Below are 10,695 nucleotides of genomic sequence, written 5' to 3'. Positions count from 1 at the left end.
CACGACGTGACGCTTCAAGAAAAAAAAACGCGGGCTCATTTAAGGCTGCCACGGCGAGGCAAAATATGGTAACGGCGTGGAAGCTGGCAAATGACAAAACCCTATTTCTGGGTTTTGCTCCCTATTTAAAGGAATGATGTAACACTTGAACCTTGTAAGTTTCATGTTTAACCCTTATTATTTAAAGTGTTGCATTTTGGTGCTTATCGCTAGTACGTGGGGCGTACCAAAGGGTACGCTTGGCGTACTAGCTGATTCATGATCGCGGGTATCGGCCTCGTACGCTGGGCGTACGAGGGTTACGCGGGGCGTAAGCTGGCCAGGGGCAAACCTTAATTTTTAGGGTTTGTGCCTTATTTAAGCCTCAATAACTCACCTTATGGACATTTTAGACCAGCCTCCACCATTTGAAAACCCTAATTCGTCCTTTTTCCTTGTGTGGTGCTCTTATGCTCTTCTTTTGATCATTAGAGGGTTTTGTGCATTTTGAAGTGGTGGAAGAAGAAGCTTGAAGACTCATTCTATGGAGGGGAGCTTAGAGATCCAACTTTAGCACCTTCATTTCGTAGCTTTTGAGTTATAAAGTTCAAAGTTTGTCATCTCATTTCATAGATCTATGCATTGGCTTGCTTTTAGGCTATTTTGGTCCCTTTTGGTTGGTTTTGTGATCTAAGGTCCTTTATGGAGCTTATCCTTGTAGATCTGGGCATATTAAGGGTTTCTTAAGCATAAAGGTGCAAACGTTATGGTAGTTTTGGTCTCATGAATGTGTTAAGTCATTTATTAAGCTCTTTTGAGCTCTAGATCCCCATTAAGCCATGCATGCACGTAAATTTGGCAACTTTACGTGATAAACCACATCAAGGAAGTCAGATCTAAGTGTTGGAGTGAAGTCTTAACCGTTTAAGAGCTGAATGAGAAAGTTGGCGAAGTTCGTGGAGTACGTTGGGCGTACAAGCGGGTACGGTTAGCGTACAAGCACTAAAGCGAGTATGCTGAGCGTACGAGCTGAGTACGCCCTGCGTACTCAGCAATGGGCTTCGGTCATATGGGCTCCTCGATATAGGGTCATATTTGGACTCTTGATGATTAGGGCCTTGTTGGGCTATCAGAATATTATTTTGGGCTAAGGATATTTTATTGGACCTTTGGTTGAAGGCCCATGAAGGGGTTTGGGCCCAATTTGGAAAAGTGGGTCATATTTAGGCCTTGAATGATTATTTTGGAATTTAGACTTTTTAGACATTTGGATTGGGCTTTGGTATTGGGCAAAGTTAGGGAAAGGGTAAAAAGGACTTTTACCCTGTTTTGTCCCTTAATCTTCATGTTCTTGATCATTAGGTGGTTAGATCCCATAATATGATAACTCAAATTAAAATAAATATATAAATATATGGTCTAAATGTATTATTATAATTATGATTAAGAAATTAATTAGGAGTAAATAGAGAAATTATGGAATTTTAATTCTAAAACTTATCACTTTGATTAGAGTCATAAATTTGGACTCTTGAGTGAGCTAAAAAGGTTACAAACTTGGGCATTATAAAGGGCTCGAGAAATGGAATGGGATGCCCACTGGAATTGCTAGAAAACATTGAGAATCGAAGGAGAAATCACTAGAGTAAGATTGTGAAGATTTTTTGAAGTTTTAGCAAATCAAGGTATGTTTTCTAATTTTAGTTCAAATTAGTTGAAGATATCGCTTTAGGTTATGTGTTGTGTGGCCTAGATCGATCGTATGTCTCTTTTTTGTCTATGAGTGGTTTAATTTGATTGAAATGAAATAAATAAAGTTTGGTATAAAATGATAATTAGTCTACGATTATGTGGTTTTACTTTAGATTAAAAGTTGATTTATGTTAGTAGGTTGTGGAGATAACTAGTGTGTGTTTTACATAATCATTTGGCGATATTTGGGATAAAATCGAAGCTGTAATTTGTATAAAAATGGCAGAAAAAGAAAAAGAGTTTCCGGGTTAAGAAGAAGACAATTCGGGTTTATTGTGTTGGGCGGGTCTACAAAGGTCCGATCTTGTTTAAAAAAAATATGTAAAGTTAATAACTAAAAGTTGGTGGTGGTCTGGTATTCTCGAGCCTGATGGCTTGTTTTTGTGAATTAAAAATTAATATTTACAGAAAGGGCCCCTATAGTTTAAATAACTTGTTAGTTTTTATTTTAAAATATTAACCAACGAGCTTTTTTGGTGAAATCAAAAGCATTATTACTTTTTCTTTTTACCCTTTCAGTTTATGTAATATTTGGTTTTGGTAATTAAAACTTTTTGTTCAATATACTTACTAAATAATTGTATGATTATTTATTTGGAAAAAAATATATACATTTTAAAATATATTTTCAGCATGTAATTAAAATACATGTTAACCAAACGAGACATACGAGAGGATGAATTAAAATCCAAGAACACATACGATAATATGTTATTTTTCATAGGATCATTGTCTTAGAAAAGAAATTTGTTGGTGGAATGTAGGATGCAGGTTAGTAACATAGCTTCGGCTAGGACTTATCGGTTGTAAGGTGAGTTTTTCGTGTTCTGTGGTTACTCGCACATAAATGTTTATTATGTGGTTTATATGCAGTTTTTCATTATTTATTAACAGTATGTTTTATGATAAGTATGGTTGTGTGCAAATGTTATTTTGACTTATTTATCTACTATGTGTTTTTTTGGATGACATGTTAAGTGGGAACGGGTGGGGTGTTTAATCATCGTGAGCATGACGGATGTGTGTGATCGGCGGAGATGGGAATTGAGAATTATACTCACTTCCTTAGATATTTAAAATACTTGAGTACAATGGATGATAATTTGTCTCAAGGGGAAGGGAAACGAATCATTGGTTCTTTCTCTGGATAATTAATCGTTCCCCTAAATTATGTCATCGGGTGATATGTTTGTTGTATGATTTATTGAAACTATATGGTAAAACCTTTTGTTTTTTTTAAGTGATGAACATGTATGTGAAACACAAACTCACTAGGCCCTAGGCTTACCCTTTTAGAAACTTTAAATGTGCGCAACCCAGGAAACTAGTTAACAAGTGGCAGTAAGAAGGCTAGGGAGAAGGATTGATCAACAAGACGACTAAGGAGTTCCGCAAAGACGTAACACCCGAAGCTCTTCGGTTGAAGACTATATTTTCTTTTATTTTGCTTCTGCTGTAGTTTAGTCGATAAGTAAGTTCAGAATTGATCTTGGGAAATGTTGGAACAATTATTTGTTATATAATCTATATATGAAAATTGGGGTGTTACACATAAAGTTTGCAACTTTTTTGAATCTCCAGGCCATTTGGGCCTTTGATACTTTAGATCTGGAGTAATATTGAGTTTTAGCATCATGCACGGGAGATTTGGCCAAAAACCCTCATTTTGACCTAATAGAGTCCAAGACATGCATTGGACATGCATGTATAGAAAGTATGGATTTTTATGTTGTCATTTGATGCTAGAAACATTATGGAAATGGGGATCTAGTAGTCTTCAAGGGAAAGTGCTTAATAGGTTAAGCCAAGTTATGTTATTGCCCTATTTAGATCTATAAATGAGATATCTATCTCTTAGAGGGTCTAAAGGGATAAAGTTGGAAACTTTATCCACTTGGACCTTGGAATGGACCAGATCTGGGCTTTGGATCCCTTAGGTTCAAAGAAGTTGACTTAATACATTAAGTTGTTGGGAGCCTAGTGCCCATGGAGTGGCCTAGGCTCCCACAACGTGGAGACTGGGCAAAAGACATTTGTTTTGTAGATTTATGGCCACGATGTGGCTAAGGAAGGCCACGACATGGAGACCAACTGGAGTTGGATTTGACTTTGAATATGATCGTTGACTGTTGACTTTGACCAAGTTTGACCTAGGGGCATTTTGGATATCTTGAGATGTACTTGAGTTAAGGTCATTGTTTGTCATATAGATGACCTGTAGAGTTGGCATCTGGAGCAGCGTCCTTTTTCTGCTATCTTTTCAGACAGTCAGGTGAGTTTCCTCACTGTACTTGTGGGTCGAAGGCACTAATGCCAGCCCATTTGGTTATGTATTCTGGTATATAGGATGTTTCTATGTTGTAGTGATATGTTAGATCTGCATGATTATCTGTTTGTTGGTTATATGACTATCTGTTACATATGTCGACATAGTGTGGTAGAGTTGAGGCAATACTGCTCTATGCGGAAGCTAACAATCTCGACAATAAGCCAGACATAAGCTATGGGCCAGAAAGGCAAGCCAGAATTATGTTGTGGGCTCGGGAGCAATCCAGACATGATTTGTAGGACAGGAAGGCAAGCCAAACTCATGACGTGGGCTCAAGGGTAATCCATCTCGATGGATGTGGTTCTAGTAAGCATGTTGTTATATGTTTGTGTGGTGGTATTTTGGGGGAACTCGCTAATCTTTGGCTTACAGTTTATGTGTCATGTTTCAGGTACTTCTGATGATAGAGGGAAAGCAAATGTGTGATCGTGCATATCCTCTAGTTTTTATGAGATTTGATTTTGGAATACTCTGGATTTTGATTTTGACTTTTGGAAACTATGTTTTGCAAACAATATGACTTGTGGGTTGTTTTTGAAAAATGAAAAATTTTACCTTGATTTTTGGGATGTGACAAGTTGGTATCGGAGCCTTCGTTTGAGCGAGTTGGATAAGCACTCATGTGAGTCCAGACTTAAACTAAGGATCTGTAAAAGTTTTCAAAAAAATTTCCAAAATTGTTTTCAAAATTTTAAATATTTTTTTCAAAATTGTTTTCAAGGATGGCAAAGAAGGATGAGATGTGTACGATCAGCCGGAGCAAGAAAGTATACCCCAAAATACCACACTATTATTTGCTTATCATGATTTTGATAGAACGGCCTGCTAGTTTATAGGCTAAGGATCTTCAGGAATTGCATGAGTTTTGATGCCTTATAGCCTAAGAGAATCTTCCATATGCTAGATGGAATTGACATCAGTATTGTAGTTGCTTAGTGTGTACAACATAGTTGTACATAACTAAGATTCTATAGCCTAAGAATGTTTGGTTTAGCCTTATTTCATGTTCCTTATTTGGTTGTGGGCTTAGGGTAGAATCAAGTATTTGACTGTCTATGGAATCCAGCGTTACATATAATTAGCATGCACGAGCGGCTGCAGGGTTGGTGGAAGTTTCATGAGTAAGTATGGGTGTAGCATGTCAATTGAGGAATGAGTAGCCACTTTCGAGAGAGTGAGTATAGGATATATATATATATATATATATATATATATATATATATATATATATATATATACATATATATATATATATATATATATATATATATATATATATATATATATGTGTGTGTGTGTGTGTGTATGTGTGTGTGTGTATCTTAGTTGTGGGCATGTTTTCGAGAAGTTTTTGAAGATCCATTGAGACAAATACGGGTAGGTGTGGAAGGTAGTATGGGCTCGTACTACTGAAAAACAGGACATGTACACGTAGCAAGGAAGTCACAAACCCCGAGGGTTTAGTCTCTTTGTGATGGTTGTAATAGTATGAATTATGGAATTTCTGATATATTTTGGTTCATTTTCAGTATGGTGTTCACGAGAGGATCCGATTCTGGAGCTGGTGGTCAGGACAAGCCAAGATTGACGGATGATGATATCCATGAGCTGATCGCTACTGAGGTAGTTGCTGGTGTCTGTGGTGCCATCCCTGATGTTTTTGGGTCTATCAAGACCGATATGATTGAGTTGTTTGATGAGCGGTACAATGTAGTGACTGAAGTTGTTGTTGCTGCAACTACCGCAAATGCTACTGCAGGGATTCAGGAGGGATCATTCCAATATCGGGACTTTAGCAACATGAAGCCCCCAGAGTTGGATGGGGTCAAGGACCTGATTATGGCAATGAGGTGGTTGTCTAATGTGGAGGGCTTTTTCTTCATATTTTCGTGCCCAGATGACCAGAAGGTCAAGTGCGCCCTGAACCTTCTTCTGTTATTGGCGAAGGATTGGTGGAGGTTAGCGACTGGTACTTATTCTCTTGCGGAGAAGGCTGAAGTGACTTGGGAGCAGTTCTCTGAGATGTCCTGCACTATGTATGTTCCCTTGGTGGAGAGAGAGAGGTTGGCTCAGGAGTATCTTTCTTTGAGACAAACGATAGATACGGTGTCAGAGATCACCAAGATATTTACTAAGAGGGATCTTTTCTGTCTCGGGTATGATTCATCGGAGTAGGCTCAGATGTTACGATACTTGAGCATGCTCAAGACCCAAATTCGGGAGTTTGTGTCTACCCAACGATACATTACCTTGGCCGAGCTTCAGGATGCCGCAAGGAGGCGAGATATTGAGATTAAAACTCAGAAGAGGGAGCGTCGATAGGCTTTGGTTCAGGCCCAGGCTACAGCGAAGCAGTTCAAGCCCACTGATTCACGATCAGGAGGTAAGAGGGGCCACACTTGTGGCAAGTTCAGCGAGGTTCATAAGGGTGTTTTCCGATTTTCTTTTAGGTGCCACAAATGTAGAAAGCAGGGCCATATTGTTAAGGATTGTCGTAAGCAGGCCCTAGTACCGAATACCAGGATTTGGTATCACTGTGATCAGGTTGGCTATTTGAATGTCAACTATCCTTTGCTCGCTACAAGACTCGTGCAGGCTCCATCCCAGACTACTTTGAGGATCTCGGGTGGACGCTAGGGCAGGGCAGAGCCTGAGGGGGCTCGAGTTCGTGCTTTCCAGCTCATGGTTAAATTATATTCTACATATTTGAAATTCTTTACGAATATATTTATCTTTTGATATGATTAAATTAATTAACATCATCAATAGATTATATTCTTTGAGAATGCTTGTTACCATCATTCTTTTTCTTCGTTCTGTTGATTATTGTTTATATATTCTTTAAGAATATAGTTTTAACACCAGTCAAAATAGGTCAACAACAATCACATATGATTAAGTCAATCAAGTAATGTGATTTTGTTAAACTAGTGATGTGATAAACTTACTATGTAGTTCATGGTAAATTCTAATACAAATATGAACTTTTGTATCTACCTTATAGTATAAATCAAAGTATACATCCATACAAATCTAAAACTGACTTCACATGAAGAAGTTATGATAAACTCTAACACTATAAATCTTTATAATAAGAAGATGTTAAAATATAGTGAGATTTAGCTATAGGAATCTAAAAGAGAGTTATAGTACTCGTAAATACCTACATGTGGATATAAAGAACGTCAAAAACGGAGTTCATATGCAAAAGTTGTGACCTTCCGAAGATGCAACTGTCTGAGAGCGTGACACATGTCAGAAACCCTAATCTGACTGAACTCACGACGTGAGCTTGCTTTCTCACGATGTGAGGAGTGTAACGGACACCTCTCAATGCTAGAACCCATATGGAAAGTCTACAGAGTGATAAGTCAAAAGCTCAGGACGTGAGAATGGATTCTCACGAAGTGAGGAGTCAAATTGACACCTTCTGAAGCTAGGGACGCAAATGGCAAGTCTACGAGGTGAGCAGGCATGGCTCACGACGTGAGCATATGTAACTCACGATGTGAGAGACCAAAAATCAGCCTATAAAAAGCAAGTTCGTCCTTAAGCTTCCTTACACCTAAATATCTTCTCTCTCTCTCTCTCTCTCTCTCTCCTTTGCTGAAGGCGTTCCGCTTCCCGAGCCCGACGATCACGAACCGTTGACCGTTTCCAGTTAGATTCCATAAAATTACGCTGCTAAAGTGAGTTTCACGACCCTACGTTTTAATGTTTTCAGGGGAAAACGCATGCAAAATATTGTATATAAGTTAATATTATGTCTATATGATAGTATATTCATATCAACATAGATAGTTATATTAACCGGGATATAGTTGTTTTGAATCTGATACTTTGAAAACATACAGCTATCGTAAACTTGTTAGCATGTTATTATACTAATGTAGACCCTGAGTTATAATCGGGTGTTCTATATATATATATATATATATATATATATATATATATATATATATATATATATATATATATGATGTATGATAAAGCCCCGGAGTTATACTCGGGAGTTATATATACTAATTGTTTAGTATGTTGATATTTATGGTTTTATGTCAAGATAAAAACTGATATGTTATTAATATAGTCCTGAAGGTATATTCAGGAGTTCTATATACACTTGTTAAGTATGTTGCTATTGTTGGTTTTATGTTAAGAAAAAACCTGGTTTCACCTCAAGTTATAGATGTTATACTGCCTAAGTATCATGAAATTAGGAGTAAATTTAGAAGCATAGTCTAGTAACTTAGGGTTTTAGACACGAATATGCTTTTTGTTGTTAGAACTTTAGGAAGCCGACAAAGTCTACATGAGCTATTCTAGTAATCAACTAAGATTGGGAATCTTAGGGGAAATCCTCTGACCTATAACCGTTAATCCCGTGTGAGCAAGGAAGTTGTGTATAAGTTATACGGGTTGACCACCCCACTCGTGGTTGTTAACTACAACCTACCACATAGCGAGTGACGAACTGTCCTGTAACAGCTCGAATTTCAAGACAATTTTTTTTTTCATTTTTAATTCTCAAAATATTACTCATAAATTCAAGTCATCACATAAATTGCAAGTTATTATCAAACAATATCAGAGTGTCCTAAAAATCCTCAAATCTCCATAAGCCGTCGGATGTGTACAATCGTGCCTTTGCCTTCCCAGAATCTACAGAAGTACCTGAAACACATTTAACTCAACACGGTAAGCACGAAGCTTAGTGAGTTCCCCAAAATACCAGACACACAAATAGTTAGCCTCTCATGCCTAAATCTCGATAAGGACCCTCCGGTCTCACGGCTCGATATGGACCCTCCGGTCCCGTGTCTCGGTGAAGACCCTCCGGTCTCACTGCTCGGTATGGACCCTTCGGTCATAGCTCAATAAATGCGCAGAATAATATTCAACAATAATTACAAAGACAGAATGCATAATGTCACATATCTCAGTATAAGCAAATAAGACCCTCCGGTCAATAACACGAATAAGACCCTCCGGTCACACATAAATTACCACACAGGTAAGCATAGTGAGAAGACTCACCTCGAATGATGAACATATCCTATAAATGTTGCTGCTGCACACTGGCCTGTAACACTGAGCCAAACCCACAATTAACCCAATTAGGATCTAAGACCAAACCCTCACACATAACGTCTAAAGATGGTCTACTAACCCGGCCCATAAATAACCCAAGCCCATTGGGCCCATCAAGGCCCAATTCCAAATGGGCCCACCAAGGCCCAACCCTAAACTTAAGTCCAAAATGGCAAACCCAACACAAGGGTCCAAGACATATATATTCCTCTGACAAAAAATCTCCAATACAGCAAGCCCACAACCAAGACCCAACACTTAAGGCCCAAACGAGATTTAGCCCAAAAAGCTCACAACAAGATTACGCGAGGCGTACCTCCCTTGGTACGCTCATCGTACACTCAAATCCTGATCGGGGAAACTAGACCAGTACGCGGGGCGCATTGGGAATTACACTGGGCGTCAGACTCAAGTCCAAAAACTCTATTTTCGACTTAACCACTTCAGCTCAAAGCATTCAATCCTCAGGGAAGCTTCATTTCAAGCTCCTTACTGATAAAGTTGGCGACATTATTAGTTTGCATGTCTTAATGGGACCCACCTTCCACAAATAATCATTAAGACTCTCTTAAACCATCTTAACACATGCATGGAGAGGTCTAGACGACCAAGTTCTCATTTTTGTGAATCAAGGCAACCCAATACACTTAAAAGGACAGGAGATTTGCTCTGGAGTTCACCACACTCACAAAGCTCCAATCTTGGGACATAAAACCCTAAAAATGGACCCAAAACAAGAACTAGCACAACAATGAGCAAGTTTCGAACTTGATACCTCTGGAAGATGCACCAACAAGGGTAGAACTCAGATCCACAAGCTAGAAGCGTAAGCTATCCTCTTTCAAGACTCCTTCTTCACCAAGAGCTTCACCAAAAACACTCAAATGAGCCACCACACTCACACAAGCCATGGAAACGAGATTAGGGTTTTGAGAGGAGTTGGAGGCTGGAAATGGTGGCTGAAAAATGAGGCAATCATGTTCCTTAAGTAGGGTCACCTCAAAATATTAGGGTTTAGACTGTCTGCCTAGTACGCCCAGCGTACCCTCTGGTACGCCCAACGTAGTAGGTGGTTTCCTTATTCATGCTACGCACATGAGTACGCTAAGTGTACACATGCTTACGCCCCATGTACTCAATTGCCACCCATTTCTCAATAAGGACTAAACTTGCCAAAACTTCAAACTATCATAATTTCTTCATTATAAGTCCGTTTCCAATGAACCTTACACCCACTGAAAGGTGGCGAGAAGCCCTACGCTCCTAGAAACTCATCACAGCCTCAAAACTTCCTCATGTCCGGGTTGCAGCCCACGAACCCCAAATCACAAACGATCTGAAACATGATGTTACAATTCTCCCCCACTTAAATTTGATTTCGCCCTCGAAATCGCTCCTTATCATTACTCAAATCCAATCAAAACAACCCGAGAAGTGCATCCGAAAATCAGAACATGAAACAATCTCCCCAAGACAAACGAAACCAATCAGAACCCTCCAACCCGAAGAAAACGAACCCTTCGCTGTTTCAGAACCAACTCTGC

At 38.8% G+C, this 10,695-nt stretch overlaps 1 long non-coding RNA gene across 1 annotated transcript; it reads left to right on the top strand.

Annotated features, from left to right (window-relative positions):
* The first annotated feature begins 1,564 nt into the window (after positions 1–1,564).
* On the top strand, positions 1,565–3,115 carry LOC145163195 (uncharacterized). Its single transcript, XR_013739635.1, has 3 exons — positions 1,565–1,664; positions 2,496–2,542; positions 2,710–3,115. It is a non-coding gene; the product is annotated as an uncharacterized LOC145163195 (long non-coding RNA).
* The last annotated feature ends 7,580 nt before the right edge of the window (positions 3,116–10,695 follow it).

The sequence above is a fragment of the Lactuca virosa genome, chromosome 3 (assembly GCF_052849685.1).
Source record: "Lactuca virosa cultivar CGN04683 chromosome 3, Lactuca_virosa_CGN04683_v6, whole genome shotgun sequence".
In the NCBI taxonomy this organism is placed as follows: Eukaryota; Viridiplantae; Streptophyta; class Magnoliopsida; order Asterales; family Asteraceae; genus Lactuca; species Lactuca virosa.
Note: the sequence above shows the minus strand (reverse complement) of the source record. Positions and strands in the feature narration are given on the sequence as shown.